The following is a 27,938-nucleotide window of genomic DNA, read 5'->3' as shown; positions in this document are numbered from 1 at the left end:
CCACTTCAAACTGATTTTAATCAGTGCACAACTCATAAAAGAACAACACTATCTTTGCCTAAAGTCTGATTGGTTGGGCAAGACAGATGTTTGGGTGGGCTCGGCCTACCACTGCCCATGCCTAGATCCAGCACTGGTTCTTGCCATGAAAAACATCTGAACTAGATTGTAAAATGCCCTTTAAAAGATCATATAATTCATAGTATCTCATTGCAAAGGTAAAAGATTGATAGAGACATACAGTATGTAATCATCTTACAAAACAATTAACACATTTGTAGAGCTGTTTCGGCAAATCGCCCAAGTAGGCCTATATAAGATGTGAAAAGGACTGTTACTGGCATGCGGGCAAGGTTAAGATTTCTGTGTACTTCCCGGTTGGAGGGGTGGGTTGTGGATGCTGGTTTGCACTTTGTGCTTCCTGTCTCTGATGGGCCAGGCCCTTCGGCACTTCCTGCTTGGAGGGGTGGAGGGTGTACTGTGACCTTGCCTCATGTTTTTTCCCGCTGGGTTGTCCCATCGAGCCACTCTAAGATGGGGACACTGCAGAACTCTCACTGGTGGGGCAAGGAATAAGTAATAGAGGAACAGGAGACATTAGGTGAGGCCTATACTCCATACGAGTGATCGACAAAAAATACAGGCAGGCAAAGTCATTTCAGTCTGAACCTATACCATGATCAGCCACTGACAACAAAAAACTTTTTATTCATTTAAATAAAAATGAACATAAATTGTCATTTTTTTTTTGCAGGTATGTTAGTATATAGCTAGAATGAAATTTGAAAGTACACTAATTAGATAAACAAGTTAAATTACTAATGATATATGTCATGTGTGATATGAGTTTTTTGATATGGCATAATTATTGTTTTTTTTTTTTTTAGTATAGAGTATTCTTTCCATCTCAGAGAGAAAATGTAGTAGGACTGCATGATTTACGGGAAAAATCTAATTGTTTTTTTCTTCTTTTTTTTCAGAAACAAATTACGATTAAAAAAAGCTCTATTTTGCTGTGCTTTTTTATATGGCTGCACAATTTGACCAAAGATTTTGTGATTATATATCAATTTTGACTGTAAAATAATAGTAATAATAATAATAACTAATATTAAATATATAATAATTAGCCTATATTTTTCATTATTTGTTGTTAATATTACTATTACTAAATAAAATTATTAAAGTCCCCTTGTAGTCAATAATTTTATCTCTTAAAACTCATCTTTGAACACCAAAATAACATATTTAAACGTTTTGTTCCTGTGAAACAAAATTCTTAATCCCTTAAAATAGCTTGAATGTAACTCCACACCCTTGCCTCATTTAATGCTGCGTTCACGTCACCTTGTATTTACCGGTATCTTGAAATGACAACACGTGACGTTATATTCGGAGCTGTTGGTCCTTTTGGTCCTTGGACTGTGGATTATGCGTTTCCATGGCACCACTATCAACGCCTAAATTAATCTACAGCGGTCAGGTGGTATAGTGGCCACGTGGTACATCTGGGAGCGTTCAGAAAACTCCCAGCTTACAAGCTGTAACTACGATCTCTACGAGGACGTGAACGCTTTTTACAAGCTAGAATCTTGTAACTACAGGAATTACAAGGCCGCGTGGACGCACCTTAATATACATAGATCTATGAATATGCTAATTAGCTCCGCCTTCAATCACTCGCACGAGCTCAGAGATCAACGGTCAATTTACTGAGGTAAACGTTGCACAATATCGCTTTTTACAACGTCGGACACATAACGGTAATTAATATGATTGGCTTTTTGCTTGTTCAAACAGTTAATAATGTGTTGCTAATGTTATACAAACCATGTTCACATTCACAAGTCAGACAGCTGCCTTCAATCAGTGTCCTTAGAAACACTTTGAACAACTCAGAATATCAGTGGAGAAAGGCATATAGGCTAGTTCATCATAACATCATAATATGCATCACACACCCGTCATATTGCTAAATAATCTACCCGATTTTTCATATCAACAGAAAAATATACCGGGATAACCTTCTTTTGAGACTCCTTTGCGTCTTGTTGCGTCAGTTAATGATATGCTAAAGCCCGCCTGCACGTGATAAGGTAGTTTGTGACGTCAGAAACACCAGCGATTTCAAACCGCGGGTTTGAGACTGTCTTTGGTTTACTGAAGTTTTAAAGAGAAAATACTCCGCACCGGTGTTGACTTATGAATTTGCACATGGTTTGTTAAAAACACCAGATAGACATATGAACAACATTTAAAAAAACTTGATTTTCACATAAGAAATATAAGGCTAGGTCTACTATTGTAATATTTCATTGTAAAATAAAAATACAAGTATTATAGAAAAATATTATAATATCAAGCTTTTATTTTGGTGAAAAACAGCAGGGAGCCCTTAAAGCTTCCCTTTTGTTGACAACAGCCAGGTTATCCATATCATAATTTTGGGTTTATTTCGATTAATCAATGCAGCCCATAAAAGTAGCAACTTTGTTTATTACAACTGTGACTTTGCTTCTCATAATTTATATCTCACAGTGTGACTATTTCTTATTTTAAACTTAATCTTTTTACCTTTTATTTTAAAGGTGCCCTAGATTGTTTTTTTTACAAGATGTAATATAAGTCCTAGGTGTCCCCTGAATGTGTCTGTGAAGTTTCAGCTCAAAATACCCCATAGATTTTTTTTAATTAATTTTTTTAGCTGCCTATTTTGGGGCATCATTAACTATGCACTGATTTTTTCAGCACGGTCCCTTTAAGAGATGCGCTCCCTCTGCCCCACGAGCTCTCGACTATATATACATTGCATAAACAAAGTTCACACAGCTAATATAACCCTCAAATGGATCTTTACAAGATGTTCGTCATGCATGCTGTATGCAGGGCTGGACTGGGACAAAAAAATGGCCCTGGCATTTTTGCTCAGACCGGCCCACCACAATCGGTCGGACACCACCCACCAGAGTATTACAATTAATTGGTAGAGTTATTAAAAGTACACTTAGTAAGAGTAGGATTTCTAGATAGACAATGTGCTCCATGATATAAAAGCTAGTTAACCCTTAGAACGTGGATGTAGAATACTGATAATTCTATAAAGAATTAAAAAAAAAAAAAATTTCCATTGAAACAGACAGCAGAAAAACTATAATTTACAATTACAAATATACTTTGTTTTAAAGAGCACAAACCCCTGTTTAAGTGTCAAACATTTACCTCTCATTGTTTAGATACTCCCCATTAAAAACAATGAAAAAGAAAACTATACTACCAAATTACTCACAAAAAACGTCCTAATAAAATTATATTCATGTTATTCACTTGCCATAAACAACCAAGTGTTCATACCAGAGTAATAGGGTACAAGAGCTACAAAACATAACTTTTTATAGCTGAAAAGTGAGATCTAGTAGACCATTATCACGACTAACAGCTATAAATAGACACCTATAGTCTCGTTGTGAAATAAACACATCGTCAGTAATATTACATTATAATAACAACCTGAATTTTTTTTTTTTGAAAAATCAAATTGCATCATTTCAGGTTTTTCTATGAGAAAGGCCGTTACTGCATAAGTGAACTCTGATAGCTACAAGGGCACTGCTAACTACAAAAAACAGTGCAAAATAACTTTTGCTGTGCTATTTGACATTAGCTGACTGAGTGACCAGTGCAGTAGGTGACAGTCTGACTTTATAATAACGACGACGATTATGTTGTCTTATAATATTCATTCATTTAAGCATCATCGTCGTCGTCGTCGCATCATGAGTCCCTCGCTGTTAATCATGTAACTACCCTGCTTACCGCTTCTATTATACTCTCCTGTTTACTCTGTCCCTCATTGGCTTCACTGTCAGACACCTGCTGCTCCTCTGCCTTACAGGTGTCTCCTCCATGTTCTTCTATGTTCACCTGTTTTTGCACGTCAGGTACTGTAGGTTTGGAAACTGAAGCTACAGTAACCGCACTAAACATGCCAGTAATTTTTGCACGTTGAGGCATCAACCTCTAAATTTTTTTATTTTTTTGCCCGCAACTTCTCCGCACCCCCCTTGCACTTGCGCTTTTGTTTCTCCATCCTCCTAATCCAAAGATGTTCTGGCGAAACAGAGGGGACGGGCTGGAGTCTGTTAAGAGATGTGATTGGGCCAGCCCAGTGTCAGTATGGAAAATGAACCAATGGGCCGCTGTCCCTGCTTTATGGGCCGGTCGTTGGCCAATTTTTATGTTTATTAAAAAAAATCATATCATATAGCGGCCCCGCCCTCAAGTGCGTCGGCCCACCGGGCATTTGCCCGGTATGCCAGATTACCAGTCCAGGCCTGGCTGTATGCATGCTTCGAATTATGTGAGTAAAGTATTTATTTAAATGGTTACGTTTGATTCTGTGTGAGTTTGAGGCTATGCTCTGTGGCTAAAGCTAGCATTACACACTGTTGGAGAGATTTATAAAGAATGAAGTTGTGTTTATGCATTATACAGACTGCAAGTGTTTAAAAATGAAAATAGCAACGACTCTCGTCTCTGTGAATACAGTAAGAAACGATGGTAACTTTAACCACATTTAACAGTATATTAGCAACATGCTAATGAAACATTTAGAAAGACAATTTACAAATATCACTAAAAATATCATGATATCATGGATCATGTCAGTTATTATTGCTCCGTCTGCCATTTTTCGCTGTTGTTCTTGCTCGCTTACCTTGTCTGTGCACAGATCCAGCCGTTAATACTGCCTTTCCTTGTCTAATGCGTCGAATGGGCTGGCATTATGCAAATATTGGGGTCATACATATTAATGATCCCGACTGTTACGTAGCAGTCGGTGTTATGTTGAGATCATCCGAGTGTTTTCCGGAAGTCTTTTAAACAAATGAGATTTACATAAGAAGGAGGAAACAATGGGGTTTGAAACTCAATATATGTCTTTTCCATGTACCTGAACTCTTGTTATTCAACTATGCCGAGGTAAATTCAAATTCTGATTCTAGGGCACCTTTAAAGTGATGTAGTGACATATTTACACGTTACTACTTAGGCTACTATAGTAATAACAGTAAGTTATGCACAATTACAAGTAACTAACCCTAACCCTAACTCTATAAGTACATGTAGTTAATTAATATTACTCAGTACTTATTTGTATACGCCACCTTAAAATAAAGTGTAATTTTTTTACTCTGAGCCAGAATGCTACATGAAATGCATTAGCTCTCTAGGATCCCAGTGCAATGAAACTTCAAGAGTTCTATAGGCCCTGAAGGAGGGAAATTACCCCCTTCGCTATTTCAGCTCTCATTTATTCCTGCCTCTACTTCCTGTTTCCTGTCTCCCTCAGTCAGCTTCCTCTCCCACCTTACCTATGCAAGCCAGAAGATGTTTGGGATGAGCCGCTGAGGAATCAGAGAGGAAAAAATGAAGTAACATGTCTTCTAAGAGTTATTATTTTCAGTTGTGCCAAAGTATTTATTTTTGGCTTCAAACCTTAATTGTGTTTTCTTAAAGTGACTAAATCAAAGTGTTTTAAATGAACCAAATGAATGCATAAATGAGCACATTGATCACATTTGGACAAATACAGCTCAATGCCAGGAGTTGTGCTCTAACACAGATAACAAAGGAATGCAGTGTACTTCCACAGATCCAGCACACTGCCTGTTGTGAGGGATCCCACCCACAGGTTCAATCCTCCGGGAGTCTTTAAGCCCAAATTTAATTCTCTCCTCTTCTTTCCCTGTGCGCGATGCACATGCTAGGGTGTGGAGCTCAGGGAAGTAGGGTATATCCTTCCTCCCATATGAGGACATTTGGGGGGGTGGTTGGGTTCTGAACCATGGATAGAAATGGGGATATTTAGCCCTTTCTATTTTTCAGGCCAGTATATTTTATTTAGACACAAGCATTTGGTTAGATTTAATATTGGTATATTAAAAGGTTTATAAGAACGTATTACCACTGGCAAACCAATATCATCAAGTTGACACTAAAAAACTAATGTATACTAAATAACAGCTTATTATCCAAATGTCTCATAAACATGCCTTTATGAGACATCTGTGGATGACGGTTGCTAAGTTACATTTCATTATTTTTATATTTATAGTTTCATTTTTAATTAAATTATAACAGCATAAGAATGAAACGAGGTGTTTTCCATTGTATTTTTTATCAGTAGCAATGACTCTGTTTAATATTTAATGTGTTATTGCTTACAGTTAATAGAGAAGTAATGGATTGTAAAAATATGTTCTAGTCCACTATAAGCATTTGAACATTAACATAAAGTCGTAAGTGTTCTTGTCTCATTTTAAACACTTCAAGTATTTATTGTGCTTAATCACAATGAAACATTAACAGCCTTGCATGAACAGAAAACAAAATGATCAGTGAAGGGGATGGAGAATAACTAGCTAAACACTGCTAACATAACTTTTTTAGTAGCAGCTACTTATTGTTCAGCTATTTTCAAAGTATGTTTTCCATTAACAAGTAACTTTTTTCAACAAAACACCCTCACCTAAATGCTCCTGTCTCTCTCATCATTCTGTTGAATCTTTTTTTTTTCTCACATATGTAATGTCTGATTCATTTAATGTCTGACAGAAAGTCTGATTCATTCTAGTTATTTGATTAGTTTGGACAGTTCAGGTAAATTAATGGATTAAAAAAATTATTTATTGATTCGTATTCTTATACTACCATGCTTTCGACTTGTAAATTAGGGCGTTTTGTTGAATGTAGTATTTTAAAAAAATTGTTTATTATTAATATTATGAATAATTTTTATATACATTTACTTGTTTAATACTGTCATCCTAATTTACATCATTCATTAAAAACCATTCCCTTTTTTATTGTAAATTATAAATTATATAAACACTTACTCAACATTTGAAAATTTGGGGTCAGTAAAATTTTTTGGAAGTAAATGAATTCTTTTATTGAGCAAGGATGCATTAAATTGATCAGAAGTAAAAAAAAAAGATTTCTGTTTCAAATGAATGCTGTTCTTTTGAACTCTATTCATCAAAGAATATGGAAAACTTTAATTTTAATGATAATTAATGATAATTAAAGCAAATCAACATATCGTAATGATTTCTGAAGGATCATGTGACACTAGAGACTGGAGTAACTGGTTGCTAAAAATTCCAGCTTTAACATCACAAATTACTTTTTAAAATATATTAAATAATAAAAGTTATTTTAAATTATAATATTATTTCACAGTATTACTGGAGTGTAAGAGACTTCTTTCAAAATATTTGTAAAAATCTTACTGACCACAAACTAGTGTGTGTATTTATTTAATCATTTATTTATTTATTTATGAAAATGTATTGCCCTTAAAGGGATGGTTCATCCAAAAAGGAAAATTATCCCATAATTTCCTCACCCTCAAGCAATATAGGTGTATATGACTATCTTCTTTCAGACGAACACAACTGAAGTTATATTTAATATTTAATATAATATATTTATACTTTATAATGGTAGTGAATGAGGGGTGAGATATTGAAGCCCAAAAAATGCATCCATCCATCATAAAAATAATCCATAAGGGTTAATAATAGTCCTTCTAAAGCGAAGCGATGGGTTTTTGTAAGAAAAATATCCATATTTAAAACTTTATAATCTAAAATAACTAGCTTACACTGAAGTTAAAGGGTTAGTTCACCCAAAATTTTGTCATTAATTACTCACCCTCATGTCGTTCCACACCCATAAGACCTTCTTTGATCTTCAGAACACAAATTTTGAATCTGATCCACACATAAGCAGCAATGTCATTGCACCTTTTCACGTCCAGAAAGGTAATAAAAACATGGTTAAAATAGTCAATGTGATAGTGGTTCAACCTTAATGTTATGAAGTGATGAGTGTGCAAAATTTTGTGTGCAAAAAACAAACCAAAAATAATGACTTTATTCAACAATTTGAACTGTTGTCATACCTAGTGAACTCAGTGCAGGCTTCCTTGTTTACGTCCGAATGCCGGCATGTTAAATAATGACAGAAATTTAATTTTTGGGTGAACTAACCCTTTAAGAAACGTCAGTCTAAGTTACCTGCTTTCTATTTGTAGTTAGTAATGTAGCTACTTTTTCAGAACAGCCTGACTGCAGTTTAACCTCTTCAAATTATAATATATTACAAAAGTGTTGGAGTTGGACCAGCAAAACATGCTGGTCTTGATATGCATCTCAGAAACAAGCGTTCTTTTCGAAATGCTGCACTGTAAAAAAAATCCCAGTAAAATTTACGGTAAAAAACCGGCAGCTGTGGTTGCCAGAACTTTACCGTAAAAAATACAGTAGCAACGTAAAAAAAAATCTGTTAAATTTACGGTAAAATAACGTATTTCATTAACTGATATAATGTTAATTTACCAACCTAATGAAGTACTAATATCTGTTTTGTACCTTTATAATACACTGACAGTCACCAAACACAGTGGTGATGAAGAGTCACATGATGAATCAAAGTTCATCACAAGCAGATTTTCCACAAGCTGAGAAGGACAACACTAACATATAGAAGGAGCACACAGTGTCATTCACACACACACACTAAACACCATCATGGTAACATGCATGAAATTTTAAAAAATGCAATAAACATTAATTTAACAACATTAGATGTAACATAAAACCCTAATGTACATAACTGATTAGAAAAAAATGAGAAAAACTAAGAAGAAACAGTTATTTCAACGAAAATATATCAAATGTGAAGTGTCACGCAGGGAATTGTGGGAATGTCAATTTACGGTTTTTCACTGTAAATTTTACAATGAATTGTTATTTTTCACTTCCAAAAACTGTTAATTTAATGGTATTTTACCGTAAAATTACATTAAATGTACCGTTAGATCTATTACAGCTATTCACCGTATATAGTACGGAAACTTTCTGTAAACCAATTGACAGTTTTTCACCGCAGCATTTTTACAGTCTTTTACTGTTAAAATCATGTTAATTTTTTACAGTGTGTGGTACGTTCTCTAAAATAGGTAGCTTGTGTTTATTCATCTGCTTAGGCAGACTGACATGAATGTTTGATTTGCGTGTGTTTGATTTGCAGTGGTCAGATGACATACGTTTACGTAGGGAACCTAACTATGATTAGCACAGTAAGGAGAGATCATCAACCTGGCCCCTAGAGAACTCAGAGCAAATCTAAGTGCCAGCGTGCCGGATTTCCTCTGTGGCTCATGACATATTCATTATAGCACAATTGTGAGGACCTTTGATTAAAATCAATCCTGTCCATGGCACACACTTCATTTGGACCATTTTTCCCAAGCATAGGTGTTTCTCAACACCAATCAATGAAGTGATGGATGGTAGCTGGTGTACTTAGGGAAAATAAGCAGCTGGGTTAATGCACACGCACACATACACATGCGCGAGAGGGAGAGTTCCCATGACTGAATGATGTCGCCGTGTGTCACTGTCATGCTGAATTGCTGAGAGAGATTGCCGACTCTGACTGGCCTATGCTTGTAGCAATAACAGCCCTTAATGCCCAGGAAATTAAATGCTCCACAGAGGTAATGAGGAGAGTAAATCCAAGGGCTCGTCGCTACTGGGTGGGTGGGTTGAGGAAAATGATATTTTATATTACCTCAGGCAAAAGAGAAAGCATTTATGCAGACGTGTATTATTGAGTCAGTTTTATTTTGTGCATTATTTAACACCGTGCACCTGCGTAATGTGCATTTTAAATTCAAACATGGAACTGACTAATAGGTGTCTTCAGAAGTGACTGTGATTTTAGTCAACAGGAAATCAAAATTGACAGTATTTACCTTCGTAATGCATGTTCCTGGTCTTATTGTGAATGATTTATCGGTTAATGTTAATTATTATTTTTTTAAATCCAGCTCCATTTAGATATTTTTCATCCATTGTATGCAATTCATTCATTTCCTTACTGATGAAATCAAGTCCTTCTTTATTTTATTTTTTGATAAATTAATTAAGTTTCACTCAAAAATGTAACATTACAGAATTACAATGGGTTTGTAAACTGCAATTAACATTGACTTTAACATTTATTTTGTGAGAGAAACATCTTTGACAGTGTTCCATGATTATAGGTGATTATTTTATAGGTGATATTTTCTAATGAAAAATATCACCTATGATATATAGGTGATATTTTGTAATGAAAACACTCTTGGGTCAGTCACTATATATATTATATATATATATATATATATATATATATATATATATATATATATATATATTCACTATAAACTCCTGGGATATTGGTCTGGTTAGTTAACTAGCAGAGGGGGTTGTTAATCAGCTGCTTTGGTGTTAATGAAAGTAACAACAGGTACACTAGATGGGCAACAATGAGACAACCCCCAAAACAGAAATTGTTTTACAGGTGGAGGCCACTGATATTTTTTTCCCTACTCATCTTTTCTGATTGTTTTTCAGTAGTTTTGCATTTGGCTAGGGTCATTGTCACTACTGGTAGCATGAGGCGATACCTAGACCCTACAGAGGTTGCACAGTCCAGCACCTCCAGGATGGCACATCAATACGTGCCATTGCCAGAAGGTTTGCTTTGTCTCCCAGCACAGTCTCAAGAGCATGGAGGAGATTCCAGGAGACAGGCAGTTACTCTAGGAGAGCTGGACAGGGCCGTAGAAGGTCCTTAACCCATCAGCAGAACCGGTATCTGCTCCTTTGTGCAAGGAGGAACAGGATGAGCACTACCGGAGCCCTACAAAATGACCTCCAGCAGGCCACTGGTGTGAATGTCTCTGACCAAACAATCAGAAACAGACTTCATGAGGGTGGCCTGAGGGCCCAATGTCCTCTAGTGGGCCCTGTGATCACTGCCTGGCACTGTGGAGCTTGATTGGCACCCTGACTGCCATTAGGTAATCCATAGACCCATTGTCAGACCCTACGCTGGTGCAGTGGGTCCTGGGTTCCTCCTGGTGCACGACAATACCCGGCTTTATGTGGCGAGAGTATGCAGGCAGTTCCTGGAGGATGAAGAAATTGATACAATTGAATGGCCCCCACGCTCGCCTTACCTAAATCCAATAGAACGCCTCTGGGACATTATGTCTTGGTCCATCCCACGCTGCCAGGTTGCACCTCAGACTGTCAAGGATCTCAGCCCTGGTCCAAACTACTGAGTACCATTTTGAGTTGCTGCAATGAAATTTCAGCAAAATGGACTAGCCTGATTAAATAATGAATTTAATCCCTTTTGGAATAAGGCTGTAACAAACTGTGGAAAAAGTGAAGTGCTGTGAATACTTTCTGGATGCACTGTACATATAATATAATATAATATAATATAATATAATATAATATAATATAATATAATATAATATAATTAGACCATTGAATAATGTTAACCAAAAGCCAAATTATTCAGACATTGTTTTGACAAATGTGCATTAGTTCGACTCCATTCCGGGTTTTTTTCTGTTCCAATCAATTCCTCAAAGAATAAAATAAAGTCCTGACCTATTTTTTTCTTAATAAATGTATTATTCCAGTTTCAATCGGAAATGTCTCAGAAGTAAAATGGGTTTGCAAACTGCAACTTACCATTGATTTTAACATTAATTGTGAGAGAAACATCTTCATGTTTCATAATTATAGGTTTATATAGATTATAGGTCACCATGAAATTAAAGTTGATGGGACAACCTGTCATTCACATAAGATCACAGCAATAGCCAAACCACAATCCAATTGGATGGACAAAATCAAGTCCCGCTCTAAATGTTTCTTGTTGGAGAAGCCGTTTTACTTGGATATACATCACAGTGGACCAGGGGTGTTAAACTCTGCTCCTGGAAGTCCACTGTCCTGCAGAGTTTTGCTCCAACCCTAATTAAACACACCTGAACCAGATAATCAAGGTCTTTAGGATTACTAGATACTTCCAGGCAGGTGTTTTGGACCTGGTTGAAGCTATAATCTGCAGGACAGTGGCCTTCCAGGAGCAGAGTTTGACCCATGTGCAATAGACCATCCCAACTGTCATTTGAGGAAAATCAATCTTGGGTCAATCACAAATGATCAACACCAAACCTTTTTCCAAGATGCAAGTTTCATCCTCGTATTTATTTTATTTTTTATTTTTTTTTAAACCAGGAACAAATATCTCTTTAGGATGATTGTTAGCAATGGCTGGCATGATTAAAACACACACAGGCTCTGGAAGAAACGGTGTGAAACATGGTTAATGCTCCGAGTGTTTTGATGCATTTGACAGAAATGCTTTGGAGAGCATCAAGTGTCTTATCACTGAACAGTTTCCTGCCATGAAATGATGCAGCCAAAAAGGAGCCTTCACACTCCATTTGCAGGCATCATAACAGGGCACCGCAGTTATCTTTCGTCTGTCTCTCCTGTCTGTTCGGTGTCATGACTGATGACGTTCAACACAGATGGAGACAAAGGGCTTTTGGCTTTCTCTGTGAACACCACGACCCACTAAATCATCACAGCCGTGGATGTGGAGTCTGGGTTAGTGTGGCTATTGAGTGCAGAGTTGTGAATACTACAGTGGCTGCCGTCAATTTTATGATCACTCTATGAAGCTATAAAAACAGCAATGGTCAGTGTTAGTAGCTATTGTAAAAGAATGCTGTAAAGTAGGGGTTATCTCTGTAATATTTGGAAGTATTACTCACTGGATTGTAATCATAGATCACTGTCAGAGGTGACAGTTAGTGTAAATCCATAACTGCTTGCTAGATTGTTTCTCTGTTATGCTTATGTTTGCTCTGACATTTAAACAGATACAAATTATGTTTTTATACTAAAAGTGATACTAAATGTCAGACATATTTACCCTTTATTAAACTGCTGCTGTTGTCTTTTCAAATACAAATGAATAAATTATGAAAACGGAGTTCGAAATTCCAGATTTATTTTTTGCAACAGAAGAAAATTGGCCATCTAGTTATGAGCAGATGCACACAGAAGCATTCAAAATGCAGCATTTTCAGAAAACTACTCAAAGATTCATATTATATGGATTTTGATGGCTGCAATGGTAATGCAATATTCAGCAAATATAAAAGATGCTTTATCCTATATGGGTATCATCATAAACTGGATGGCCAGATATGGTCATTAATCACTTTAATCATTATATCATTATCCCCACCAGCCAGAAAAATGTTGAATTTTGTGCGGCCATGTGGTGATGGCTTAAAACACAGTCATGACATTTTAATCTTTTTTTTATTTCGAGGTGAAATACAGGTCAGTGTTAAATCAGAGCAAATCCGTCTGTGCAAATTCCAATTTTGTTTAATCTTTCCTTCGAAAAACACAAATATTTTACTTTTCCTCAAATGTGTGTCACTGTGGAAACATGATTTCAGTCATGCAACCATAATCCTATAATATTCTGTAATTCTCCTCTGTACTTTTCAAAAATGTACCACAAACAACATCCACAGATCTGCTAAACATACAACTTTAAGGTTCTGGTGATAATGCTACATATGTGTAAATCAGTGTCATTGTAGTAGTACATGTCCACTGTCATGCATTTTCATTACTGACTTACTTCTTGCTTGTAATAATAGTTTGAGGGTCTATCTGTGGCAGTTATAATGGGGAAATTTATTTAAACATGCTGCTATTAGCTTAGTGTCACATAAACCTCTTAAGGTCTTCCAAACTTTGCAGGCCCAGACAGCCCCCTAATATTTGATATTCTTGATGCTGCTCTGTTGCACTCCATTACGCACTACGTTTGTTGATAGAATGACAAAAAGTTTTAAAAGTTACATTTTTAGGCTGGTCTGCCTCAGAGGTCGAACAGCACTCGTCAATGTCCAATCAAATCACTGACTGAGATGGCCAATCAAATCAAAGTAGGTGGGACTTACTGTTCACAGAAGATGAGTGCGAATTCCATCGCGAGTGTTTGGTAAGACGCAAGTTGCAAAACATTTAAAGGGTTAGTTCACTCAAAAATGAAAATAATGTAATTTATTACTCACCCTCATGTTGTTCCACACCCGTAAGACCTTTGTTAATCTTCAGAACGCAAATTAAGATATTTCTGTTGAAATTCAATGGCCTGCATAGCCAGCAATGACATTTCCTCTCTCAAGATCCATTAATGTACTAAAAACATTTAAATCAGTTGATGTGAGTACAGTGGTTCAAGTATTAATATTATAAAGCGACGAGAATATTTGTGGTGCGCCAAAAATATAGTGATGGCCGATTTCAAAACACTGCTTCACGAAGCTTCGGAATGTTATGAATCTTTTGTGTCGAATCAGTGGTTTGGAGCGCCAAAGTCACGTGATTCCAGCAGTTTGGCGGTTTGACACGCGATCCGAATCATGATTCGACACAAAAGATTCATAACACTCCGAAGCTTAATGAAGCAGTGTTTTGAAATCGGCCATCATTATATAAGTCGTTATTTTGTTTTTTTGGCGCACCAAAAATATTCTTGTTGCTTTATAATATTAATATTGAACCACTGTACTCACATGAACTGATTTAAATATGTTTTTAGCACATTAATGGATCTTGAGAGAGGAAATGTCATTGCTGGCTATGCAGGCCTCACGGAGCCATCGGATTTCAACAAAAATATCTTAATTTATGTTCCGAAGATGAACGAAGGTCTTACGGGTGTGGAACGAAATGAGGGTGAGTAATTAATGGCATTATTTTAATTTTTGGGTGAACTAACCCTTTAAAATTTGACTGTATATTTAATACTGTAATATTTAACTGTTTTATGATAGAAAAGATCGGTGACTGACAGCAATATCCAATAATGCAAACTTCTCCAAATGTTTCACCGTTTTGAATCAAAAATATGCTATGATTTACATGATTCATGTAATTTATAACTGAATGTGACGAGACAAGAAAGGTTTTGCATTTTTTACATATTATCAGACATATGACTAAGGGAGAGTGCAAAAAATATATTATTTGCAAATAATAAATTTGTCTAAGACGTGGCTACGGCCTTGCACACAGATTGTTTCAAAACAAAAAGTTTTACAATGATAAAAGTTTTACAATGATAAAAGTTTTACAATGATAAACAGGAAAATAACGATTCAATGATGCAAACAGAGTTTAATTTTGATGTAAAGCAGCTCTAAAAAGACAATAGTAAACAGTCATTATTCAGTAGAAAACCATTCAGTTCATTTCAATAACTGTGAAAAGTTCATTAATTACGGAATGATTTTAATTCATCTATAAAGCAGCTCTGGAGAAATCACTGATGTCATCATCCAGCTCAGTTCAGTTCAGAACATTCAAGTCAATATTATCCCCCGATTTCACAGACAAGGCTTAAAGGTGCTCTAAGAGAAGTCACGCGTTTTTAGGCCAAAACATTTTTTTGGCACATACAGCAAACATCTCACTATCCACTAGCTGCCTGTCCCCTGAACACACTGTAAAAAAACGCGGTCTCTGTAGTCGCCACAAGCTCCGAAAACGGCAACAAATACAAACTGATGCAGCCTGGACCACGAAACATAATAAACATGCTCCAGCCAATAACCGACAAGCAGCGTCAATACGCAAGCTACTTACATTTTAAATGCGCGTTCATGACTGTTTCAGGAAGCGCGGAGGGGAGGGGGAGGAGGAGGGAGGGTCTAGCTAGCCTCTGTTTTGTTTGACAACACTTCGAACGTCAACAGGAAGTTACTCCACCCAGGATCGCTTAGAGAGCCTTTAAGCTTAGTCCTTAAATAAAATGCATCTTTGAGCTGTCTTAAAGGGTTAGTTCACCCAAAAATGAAATTTCTGTCATTAAGTACTCATCCTCATGTCGTTCCACATGTGTTATTTGGAACACAAATTAAGATATTTTTGATGAAATCCGATGGCATCTGATTCACATATGCAGCAACGTCGTGCTGCTCACGTGACCAGAGCCGGCCAATACTGAGCCCAGGTTCGGACGTAAACACGAAAGCTCTTCAACCAAAATAGTATAGCAGTATGACAGGGAACAGACAACATTTGTTGAATAAAGTCGACCAGGGGTACAAAAAGTATTCTCGTCACTTCATAACGTTAAGGTTGAACCACTGTTGTCACGTTGACTATTTTAACCATGTCTTTAATACCTTTCTGGACCTTAAAAGGTGCGATGACATTATTTCCTCAAAAATATTGTAATGTGTTCCAAAGACAAACAAAGGTCTTACGGGTGTGGAACGACATGAGGGTGAGTAATTAATGACAGAATTTTCATTTTTGGGTAAACTAACCCTTAAACTGAAAGCAGCTTGCCATTGTTTTGTCTCAAGATGCAAACCAGTAATGTTTTTTTTTTTTTTTTTTTTTTTTTAAGGCACGTTTATAAAAGCTACTTAAATGCCCTAATTGGACTAAGGGCTAGTTCTAGTGTAATCTAAACCCTGTCTCCAAAACCAGGCCTAAGTGTCCCCAACTAAGCAAGCCAAAAGGGCGAATTCCAGGCTGCATCAAAAGTCAGATTGTGGATTGATATCATTCAGAAATATCATCCAGTTCCTTCTGCTTGAAGATCGGAATGCTTTACACCAGCATTTAGCGGGAGGGGAGTTGAAGCTGGCCATAGGGTCTGTGCAGAGGTCTTGTTTTCGTGGCTTTCGCTGAGGTTGTAAAAGATTCACAGTGTGCTTAGAATCAGGATGAAGTTAGTTTACTGCAGATCGATCTGTAGGAGCCATATATTAGTTCCACTCATCATCTTTATGTTTGTTTTCTTGTTAGCTTTCACGAGGATGAATTCTATAGGTCACAGTCATCAATACTTGCTTGCAATGATAAGTTTGATTTTGTTTTTGCTCTTAGTGCTATGATATATTTTATAAACTAAAATTATATGTAACATTATTATGTTACTATATTATGCAGTTAAAAATATTTCCATCTGTTTTTTAAGATTTACACATAAATATATATATATATATATATATATATATATATATATATATATATATATATGGAAAAGTCCTTTAAATTGAACCAAGTAATGTTCAAATGGTGTACATATTAAATTAAAGTATGAAATTATTAAAAAATATAAAAGTATGAAGTTATAAAATTAAGAAAAGTTTATATTATATTATATTATATTATATTATATTAAAAACTGTACTGCTCTGATTGTAAGTCTATTCTGCTTAATATTGTACCTCACAGCATCCTAACACACACTGGCTCATGGTTGATTGATGTGAGCAGAGAGGGAAGCTGAGACATACGCTATCATAACCCCACAGTAAAGACATTCTCAGCTCCAGCTCACTGCGGATGCTTCATTCAGCAGGTAATTAAAACCATGCTATCTGTCTGAGACATCTTCACATACTGCGACACAGCTAGAAAGCTATTCATTTCCCCTTTGCGCACTCCACGATGTTATGAGGAGACATTGTTGATACATTAAAAGGGAAAAACAATCCCTTTTCCATATGCACTCATGATTCTGGAGTGCATGTTCTGAAGATCTGTCTTCATTTACACAGTTTTGACCCCAAGCCTAACCCTGAGATCATGAAGCGGCATAATGAAAGATGTGTTTGGGTGCTAATGTACTGCTGTGGTCCTCCTTCCCACCATTGAAGGGGAGGATGTTGCCAAAAAAAAACCTTAGAAATGCAATGCTTTATGTGGCAGCATAAACACAAGCTGGACGTGAGTGAGAATGGAGGTTCAATATCAGCTCAATGGACAGCATGCCCTGAGAATGGTTTGTGTGCTTTTATGGGTTCTTCTCCCCTTAAGCATTAGAAGCAAAACATTATGAGACTCATAAAATCATGCTGTTGTTATATATTGTGAGAGCCCCTACAGTGTTTTAACCAGCCTGGGCAGGCTCGCAAGCTGTTGTAAGAATTGGAAATAAAACAAGATGAGTTTGTCAAGTAAAGGCCCTTAGAATATGAGCAGTGCATTTAAGTTATGGTATAAGCATTCTCTTTTTAGAGCTTTACTTTCATGTATTTACTGACTATTTAGGGCTCGAGCACCGATGGTGTGAGGACCCTATTGTAATTGCTCGGTCAATTCTTCTTCTTCTATGAAATGAATCACATTTTTGAGGGCCTAAATATGCTCGAAATCTCATGAAACTTTGCACACACGTCAGAAGTGGTGAAAATTTACGTCTGATATGGTTTCAGAATTAGGTGTGGCAAAATGGCTTCGATAGCACCACCTACAAAATTTCAATTAAGCAGCCTTCGCGCTACGTTTCTTGTACAAGTATGAAATTCGGTAGGCACGTGTAACAGCCCAATACCTACAAAAAAGTCCTGGGTGCAAAATCTGAAAACCCAACAGGAAGTTTGGATATTTTTAATTTTCTCTGCAAAATTTTTGCTATTTCCATACGTTGTAAACTCCTCCTAGAGCTTTAACAAAGTCCCTTTAAGACAAGTCATTTCACTCGGCGGCCATCTTTGAAACACCTCTCAGGCATCCTGGGCATCATGCAGCTCCTATCTCTTTGAATGGGGAAACATCAAATTCTCCAAAACTGTTCGCCAACCTTACGATTAAATTTCATATTTGAAATCACCAATGAAATCTAACAACAACCGGCTCATAAATTTAGTTTCTAAACGCTCGAATCTTGACAAAAAACTGCATTTTTCAGGCTGGATCAAGCTAATGCGCATGCGCAGACCTAAATGCGCGTCTCTTCGGAGGTGCGCGTCTGACTGTTTCTATAGAAACCGGTGATTCTAACGGCCACTGAAGTAACGCGATGACTTTACCAGTCGGTGATTGGCTCTTATTTAGAAGGCGGGGCTTATTCCGCCATATTGTGCGTTACACTTTCTCCCATTCAAAACAATACGAGTGACACGTCTTGTGTTATTCTATAGTCTTTGGCTTTAATTAGATCAACATCATATTTGGTCAGTCTAATTTAAAGGCCTTTGCAACGTTAAATTGCGAAGATCTAGAGTTTTCGCTGAAGGGTGTGACAAATTTTGATGTTTCGCCATGAAACAGGAAGTTGTTATAATTTGGGCATACAATGTCAGATCTGCCCCAAACTTCACGTTTTAGAGTCCTGTCCTGAAGACATCTACATGCCAATATTCAGTTATAGTCATAGCGCCACCTGTGGGCAACAGGAAATGACATGTTTTACAGTGTGATTAACTCCTCATAGAAGATTCAACCAGATCAACATCATATTTGGTTAGTCTAATCTTAAGGTCTTTGCAACGTTAAATTGCGAAGATCTTGAGTTTTCGCTGAAGGGCGTGTCCGTGGCGGCCTGACAAATTTCGAATGTTTCGCCATGAAACAGGAAGTTGTTGTCACTCCCAACCTGCCTCAAACTTCACATGTGTGATGAGAGCCCTGGCCTGAAGACATCTACATGCCAATATTCACTTAGTCATAGCGCCACCTGCTGGCAACAGGAAATGGCATGTTTTGCACTGTAATTCACACCCAGAATATTTCAATATGCCACGAAGTACCAAACATACTAGAAACACGTTAAATCATGCAACACTTAGTGCTAAAGTATGTGATCAATGCCACGAAACAGGAAGTTGTTGTAACTCAGGCATACAATGTCCGATCTGCTCCAAACTTCATGTTTGATAATAGTCCTGGCCTGAAGACATCAACATGACAATATTCAGTTATAGTCAACGCGCCACCTGTTGGCAGCAGGAAATTTTCTTTCTGTATTTCTTCTGTATTTACTCGCTTACATGCATGTCATCCACTATTCACTGTTTTCCTAAAGCCACCAAGGTGGTGGTGGCCCCAGGTGCGAGGGCCCTTTCATCGCTGCTTGCAGCTTTAATTGTATTATTATCATTTTTATTAATATTTTGAATTAGTTTTTATTTTCAGTTTATTTATTTTTATTTATTTATTTATTTATTTATTTTTTGTAATTTTGTAATGTGCATTTCTCATTTTTATTAGTTTTATTTATTTTAATATTTGATTATTTTTTATTTCAGTTTTAGTTCAGTTTTTGTTTGTTTATTCCCAGTTAGTAATTTGTTTTTGTTAGTAAACGCAGTTGTCAGTCCGAACAGTAAATGTGTGCACAGAGCCCATGTGATTTGCCAAAATATGCATGTACTGATATAGGTATAACATAGGGCTGGACGATTATGGCCTAAAATCAAAACCTCAATTAATTGAACATTTTACCTCGATTACGATTAATGAACGATTATTTTATTTCTGATTTATTTATTTTTTTATTTTTTTGCCCTCATAGTTCACTGACAAGGTTTGTACTGTAAATAGCCTATGATTGACTATTAAGGTGGGATATTTTTTTTCCTGTTGAAAGAGTGATCTGACATCATAGCTCACTATCAGCAGTTATTTCATCTATGGTTTGTAACATTTCTTACAGGTTTCTGCTCGTTGTAAATCAGATAAAGATAAATTAGCACAGTACCAGTAGTGATTGCGTGTGTGAATTAGTCATACCGTCTCTCTATTAATTGTGAAGCTGTGGGTTGTAAATAGTTCCTTCAAAAGTAGAAAAAAAATAGATGCTATAACTTTTGAGTTTCTAAGCTATTTTAGTGATAAATCACAGGACAGCGCTGACAACAAGTTTCTGCGTTACTCTGTGTGCGCGCGATCTTCACGTTTTGCGCAGCTGTTTGTATGAGTGTTCGTGCTACATGCAGCTGCGCGAGCGCGGCATAGATATAATTATGTATATATCTATGCGAGCGCGGTAGCTCGATATAATAATACACATCCGATCGTCTAATCGCTTGAATGTCCAAACCATAAAACAAATACAACTGACAAAGTTTAGTCAAGACGGAAGGCTCACCGCTCGCGCGCCATCACTATGTGTTGAACCGGCGTTCACCTCCGTGTTTTGCTTTTATGCCACTGACTGGACTGGGCGGAGTCACGTGGCTACACACGCAGTTATGTTTTTAAGGGGGAAGTATTAACAGGATTAAAAAACCGAAATAACCGACATGGGAAAATTACGTCGGTTAGAGGTTCTGAATTTCGGTTTCGATTACTTTTCGATTAATCGTCCAGCCCTAGTATAACATTACTGTCTAATAAAATTATTCCATAATTCCCAATCAGGATAAGCTGTATAATCTGTCTAGAAAAGGTCCATAGTACATGCATACACACACACACACACACACACACACACACAAGATTAGTCCGTGTGAGGTTACTCTGAGAGTAAGCTGTGTAAAAGCTGCCACATAAATCAAATCAGACATGTTTTAGGTTGGGAAAAAATGGGGTTCAGGCCATTTCAGTAGCCCCTGTATAATGTGTGAAATGAGCCCCAGTGCTGGCTCAGCATTTCCCCTGTGCATTGTGCAAAAATCAGCAGGTAAATAATAGTCTTTCATGTATAAAACACTATTAATCACCTGATGTGATTCCAGCTATGAGGGACCTTAGTGGTGATAAGATGGTGGTTATTAATATACAGTCTGTGATTGCTCTCATGAGTATATATTTATGCTTGACTGAATCATATGTGTTATGTATCTTTGGTGTTGTAGCTTCCATTTTGCACAGATTTTAAGTGATCCATAATAAACCATTATTGTGGTACAGAATGTTCAAAGATGTTTTGTGCATACTCATTAGCATCATCCAAACTTTACAGAGGGATATTTACAGCTCATTATCAAGTTCACAGAGCATCTTTTCACTCTAATGGAACATATTTAGTGGCTGCCATGATGTTCATGTATTTGAGTTTATTTACTAAAGAAATAATCAGGCAAGCCTGCATTACAGTCAAGTGAAATTGATCCATTTTAAAGGGGGGGTTATCATAATGATAAATGAATAATGAAAAAGGCTTTTTGGACACTTGGCTTGTAATAGCTTTAATTCTACTTGTGAGTGAATTGTTTATTGTTAAGCAAGCATGTCTGATATCAGACAATCAATTTAATTGTATACTGAAACCGCTTAATATCAATATGTGGCATACAGTACACTGTATATATACTGTATATAGTATATATGTGCGTAATTGTATGTAATATGCAATTAGTCTTTCTTTCTTTCATCCATTCATCCATCCGTTCATCCGTCCATTGTATCACCCAATGTTAAATAAGCAATGTAATAGTAATGACCCATGGTGGCTTGGATGTAACATTGCGTCCTGAATGGTTAAATACAGTGTATGAGAGTGTTGATATACTCTGAATGTATTACTGCTTTGAGTTTTACAATATCTTTGTCTGTCTTCTCTTCTCTAGGTCAGTTCAAGGTCAGTTCAGGTAAATGCAGCAGGAGTTCAAGGTAGGTGAAAAAGCCTCTTGTCACATAGACCATCCCTCACAGAGACAGTCATGGTCACAATTAAGCTTTATGACGGCACTTCATGAGCCCATGGGCCGTTTGTTTAGACGGTCCTCATCTAATCATCAACACATGATCAAATTTGTGAAGCTGCCTCTTGCAGAGTTACCCACACTTTTTGATAATGTCTAAATATATTCATAGAGCACCCATGGGTCTAAATGAATTAGCAGTAGAGGGGTTATAAATGGAGTAATAAACCAAAGAGAGAGAGAGAAAACTAAAGGGAAAAGGGGATATCACCCGCTCCTGTCGTGGGCCCAGCTGGCACCTCTACACAAACATCCAGTGTTAATGCTTTCGCACACACATTAAAAACAAACATACAAAATTGAAACAGTTATATTGCACAAAACCTCTATTGAGCATGTATATATATGCACACAAACTCCATAAACTGTCATATAAACTCCCACAGCTACCACTGTTCCTGCCAAAAGCTCACAGCACATATATACTTTTATAGGTAGCCAAGGAGATGGTGGACTAGTTTTTAATCTTACCTTTATTGTGTATGGTCCTAGGTGTGGGATATATTTTGACAAGATGAACAACATAATAAAGCGGAGGTTTCTTTTAATGCTATCTTTATTTCTCTATGTCAGTTTCTCTTTGTAGTGGATTTGCTGAGAGTCAGCTTTGTAAATGTAACCCCTTCTGTTCGAACCAACCACTCTAAGCGGGACTCGAACCCAGTCCGCGGGCATGGGAGTCGGGTGCTGCAACAAGAAGGCTAAAGATCGTAGTTGCTAGAGCACTTCTTGAGATCAGATTTATACGCACGGCTCTTACAGGCCTACATCCGTTACACTCACCCTCCTAAACCTCACTCCCATCTGGGTCACGGCACCAATGTAAACCCCTCCTGTTCAAACTGCCCACCCTAAGCGGGACTCGAACCCTGGGTTGCTGGCATGGGCCGATCAGGGGAGTGATTTATACACGTATACAGCTCTTACCGGCCTACATAACGTTACATAAACACATGAACAATTGCACCACAGAGGTGACATGTAGAGGCTGAAAACTGTCTGTAGCTGACAGAAACTCACTTTTAACCTGTGTTGCCATGGCAGCAGAGCATCAGTGCAACACATCCATCATATGTGACTAAATGCCGCTGATATTGGGATGTATGAAACTTGTCATAGAATGGAACAGAATGGAATCACACTTCAGCACTTTGGAAGGCAAGTCTTTTGGTTGTTAGTATACCCAAAAATGAAAATTATTTATTTCCTTTTGAAAGGGAACATGTTGGGGTTACACAATGTAAAGGTGCGGTCATTCTGCAATATTTTGCAGACGAAAAAAGGTCTATTGTCAATAGTGTAGCGATGTATGAAACAGCTCAAACAGAAAGTCACTTTTAAAGGTGCCCTCGAATTCAAAAATTGAATTTATCTCGCCATAGTTAAATAACAAGAGTTCAGTACATGGAAATGACATACAGTGAGTCTCTAACTCCATTGTTTCCTCCTCCTTATGTAAATCTCATTTGTTTAAAAGACCTCCGAAGAACAGGCGAATCTCAACATAACACCGACTGTTACGTAACAGTCGGGATCATTAATATGTACGCCCCAATATTTGCATATGCCAGCCCACGGTCCCAACATTATCATTATGAAAGGCATTAGACAAGGGCAAAACGTCTGGATCAATGTCTGAATCAACAGACTAGGTAAGCAAGCAAGAACAACAGCGAAAATGGCAGATGGAGCAATAATAACTGACATGATCCATGATAATCATGATATTTTTAGTGATATTTGTAAATTGTCTTTCTAAATGTTTCGTTAGCATGTTGCTAATGTACTGTTAAATGTGGTTAAAGTTACCATCGTTTCTTACTGTATTCACGGAGACAAGAGCCGTCGCTATTTTCATTTTTAAACACTTGCAGTCTGTATAATTCATAAACACAACTTCATTCTTTATAAATCTCTCCAACAGTGTGTAATGTTTGCTTTAGCCATGCAGCATAGCCTCAAACTCATTCATAATCAATGTAAACAATATAACAGTATACAATACTCACATAATCCGACGCATGCATGCACTTTGTAAAGATCCATTTTGAGGGTTATATTAGCTGTGTAAACTTTAAAGGTCCCGTTTTTCGTGGTTTTTTGAAGTTTTGATTGTGTTTATAGTGTGCAATATAACATGTGTTCATGTTTCGTGTGTAAAAAAACACAGTATTTTTCACATAATTTACTTATCTGTATACCGCTGTTTCCACTGTCATAAAAACGGGCTGATGACTTCCTTGTTCTATGAAGTCCCTCCTTCAGAAATACGTAACGAGTTCTGATTGTGCCAGCGGTTCCTGTGTTGTGATTCGACAGCAGTTTAGCGCATCTTGCCTGGAAAAGTCACGCCTCTTACCATAACGTGGAGATACACGCGCTCAGTGTTATTGTAAACATGTCTTTAATTTTACCCTATCAATTTGAGCCGGAATCAGACCCGGTGATTGGACTGCGGGATGAAAATAACAGCGTTTCGACGACATGGCGACAAACACACTCTACAAACGCAACTCTTGTGTATTCCTGTGGGCGGAAGTTAGTCAAAAAACTGTTTTAGTGACGTCATTAAAGAAGGAAGTAGAGGGATGTAGTCCAAACTGGCCGTTCGATGTAGGCGACTTCTGTTAAATAAAATATCTCGCTTGGCATTGAACTTTGAACTTTAAAATTTTACAGATTTTATTTATACTCTAACAACAACATTACACACTAACTAAAGTTTGAAACATGGGATCACGAAGAACGGGACCTTTAAGGCACTGTTTAAGGCAAGCGCGAGCTCTGTGGGCGGAGATTTAAAGGGGCCTGCAGCATAAATCGGCGCGTTTATAATGATGCCCCAAAATAGGCAGTTAAAAAAATTAATAAAAAAAAATCTATGGGGTATTTTGAGCTGAAACTTCACAGACACATTCAGGGGACACCTAAGACTTATATTACATCTTTTAAAAATATAATCTAGGGCACCTTTAAACCATAAAGCTTTTTGTTGGTCAGCACGGTGAATTCGCATGACCAACTTGAACCCGATGCAAAGCCTATGTGGGGAAATGTTTCGCATTCATACAAAATTTCAGATTACGTGGATTCCTTTTGAAATGACTGGATTTTTCTCAAGAAAGTTCCCCAAACTGTGGTAAATATGACTGCACTTTATGAAATACTTGATGGCCATGACATCAAAACTTGTACCTGAAGAGGAGATACTCTTATTATAATAGATGTGAAATACTTTAAGAAGGTGTAAAAGTATTATAGAAACAGTAAAAGACTAAAATAGTCTGTGCTGTGCAAGTCCAGCATGTCTATATTATTAATGGTTCTGAAAAAGACACAAACATGAATAGAAATTCAGCAAAACATTTCTGCTGATGTGGTGCAAGTGTGTGAATAAAGGATGATCTGTCATTGCCTGTTCATCCTTGACTGTATGTTCAAGCTGGAAAATAATGTGTGTGTGTGTGTGTGTGTGTGTGTGTGTGTGTGTGTGTGTGTGTGTGTGTGTGTGTGTGTGTGTGTGTGTGTTTAATGTGTATAAAACAGGCATGTTTTTAAAGATGACCTCAGCAAAGGTTGTCCCCATCTCATTGAATGGACCTGAGACACTGACTCCTAAAGGAAATCCCAACGGAGCACTGGTGAGTGTCACCTTACTTTACCTTCAGTATCTCAGACTTAATCAGGTTCCAATCATCTCACCTCAGAACGATCAGTTGTGTTTCAATATAGCTGACTGATTATGGCAGAACTGAGTTTTGCTGAAAGGACTGGACAGATTTTTGCATTGAATAGAAAAGGATAGAAAAGGGGGCAGGTTAGGTGTGAAACTGTCTGGATTGTGGCTATAATTGCAGCCTATTGTTGTGAAATTATTGATTATTGGCTAATCAATAAATCTGTTGCATGGTTGTTTGATTGTTTATCTCTAGTCTTTCTAAAAGTGACTTATTGAACTGATTCTGTCCTACCTCGTTTCCAAAATGCAGTGATGATAATGTCTTTCTGTGCTGTACTTGGTAACGCTGTCTGCTCTTGTCTTGCCCCAAAATAATTTTGATTCCAAAGGATTTATTTAAAGGTTTAAAAAAAATAAAAAATAAACCAAGCCTATAACAATAGCCCATCTGTTGCTTAACAATCTGAAAACCAGCTTTACAGTCTATCAAATCTTGTTTTTTTTCATAGGAGCTGGGCAAAATATTCTTATCTGTCAAATCTGTAAAAGTCAAAGGCTATGGAAGCAGCCAAACCTTGTTAAAAATAAGTGAATTTAATGTACTGAATGTGCAATTGTAGTGTACTTCACATCTTAAAAGTCTATTAAAAAACTGTTCTTGCGGATAATGCAATATTATTAAAATACAAGGTCACTTGACTGTACTAAAAGAGAGTACACTTTGTAATAATGCATTATTAAATTTATTAAATCATAATTAAAAGTTTTACTGTAAAGTACACTTTAAATCATTGTTTTATTATTTTTTTTATGTTAAAGTACACTTTTGATGTGTTTTAATAATTTTTTTTATGTTAAAGTACACTTTTGATGTGTTTTAATAATATTTTTTCATGCTAGAAGTACACTTTTGATGTGTTTTAATAATATTTTTTCATGCTAGAAGTACACTTTTGATGTGTTTTAATAATATTTTTTCATGCTAGAAGTACACTTTTGATGTGTTGACTAACATACTAAAGCCCATGTTGTCACAAGTATGTTTAGTTAGTTTCACTTTCATGGACTTTTAGTTTGTTTATCGTCAGATTCCTGTTTCCTTTGTCTTTGTTTCCCACCACTAATCTGTTTCTATGGACATTGGACACTGATTCAATCACCTCACCTGTTAGTCTTTTAGTTCATGATCTCCTGTATAAATGCTCTCTGTTTTCAGTTCCTCATTAGCTATGTTTCCATCCAAAGTCGCATATTTAACTAAAGGAAAATTTGGAATATTGCATAAAAAATATTTGCGAATAAAGCACTTTTTCCATCCAGTGAGAGAACAAAAACGTCACTTCCTGATAAACTGGCACTAAATATCACCAAGACAAATGGAAGTTGATGCAGTAGAATCCACTGTACATAATAATATAAATTATTTGGTCCTCAGAGTGCACAGACGAAACGCAATAAACGCTGTCATGTTATCTTGCATTCCGATGCCTGGTGTTTGTGAATGCAATTGTGTGAGGTGCTTCTGGGATGGAATTAAACAGAACTACTTTAACGACAGACTTTGCTCAGGCATTACAGAATGACTAGAACAGCATTTCAGATGCTGTGCAATGAGGTCGTTCCACTGGTTGGTCCAGTTATGCCGTCCCATTGCAAAGTCACGTCTTTTTTGATGCGCATCAAGGAATTTATTCTGTAAAAGTGTTTCGTATCGCATAAAAAATGTATCCAACTCATTTGAGTGCATACTTTTTTGCAACATGTTCTCCAACCAATACGCCTATATAGGTCGTTTGTCACTTCCCTGAATTACGACCCATAGGAGCGTTTACTAAAGTTGCACCCCTATCGGCAACAGGA

The 27,938-nt window shown here is 36.8% G+C and overlaps 2 long non-coding RNA genes across 3 annotated transcripts; one reads left to right on the top strand and one right to left on the bottom strand.

Moving 5' to 3' along the window:
- LOC125256147 lies at positions 1-2,114 on the bottom strand. Its single transcript, XR_007182061.1, has 2 exons — positions 2,016-2,114; positions 1-557 (listed from the first exon to the last, which is right to left on the bottom strand). It is a non-coding gene; the product is annotated as an uncharacterized LOC125256147 (long non-coding RNA).
- Positions 1,501-27,926, top strand: LOC125256146. 2 transcript variants are annotated; one of them, XR_007182060.1, is made up of 5 exons: positions 1,501-1,717; positions 5,351-5,432; positions 17,202-17,328; positions 22,265-22,307; positions 25,946-27,926. It is a non-coding gene; the product is annotated as an uncharacterized LOC125256146 (long non-coding RNA). The 2 variants fall into 2 exon arrangements; XR_007182059.1 differs by lacking the exon at positions 25,946-27,926 and having other exon boundaries at positions 22,265-23,795.
- The last annotated feature ends 12 nt before the right edge of the window (positions 27,927-27,938 follow it).

The sequence above is a fragment of the Megalobrama amblycephala genome, linkage group LG21, assembly GCF_018812025.1.
Source record: "Megalobrama amblycephala isolate DHTTF-2021 linkage group LG21, ASM1881202v1, whole genome shotgun sequence".
Lineage (NCBI taxonomy): Eukaryota > Metazoa > Chordata > Actinopteri > Cypriniformes > Xenocyprididae > Megalobrama > Megalobrama amblycephala.
The sequence above is the reverse complement of the archived record's forward strand: the minus strand, read 5'-3'. Positions and strand labels throughout refer to the sequence as shown.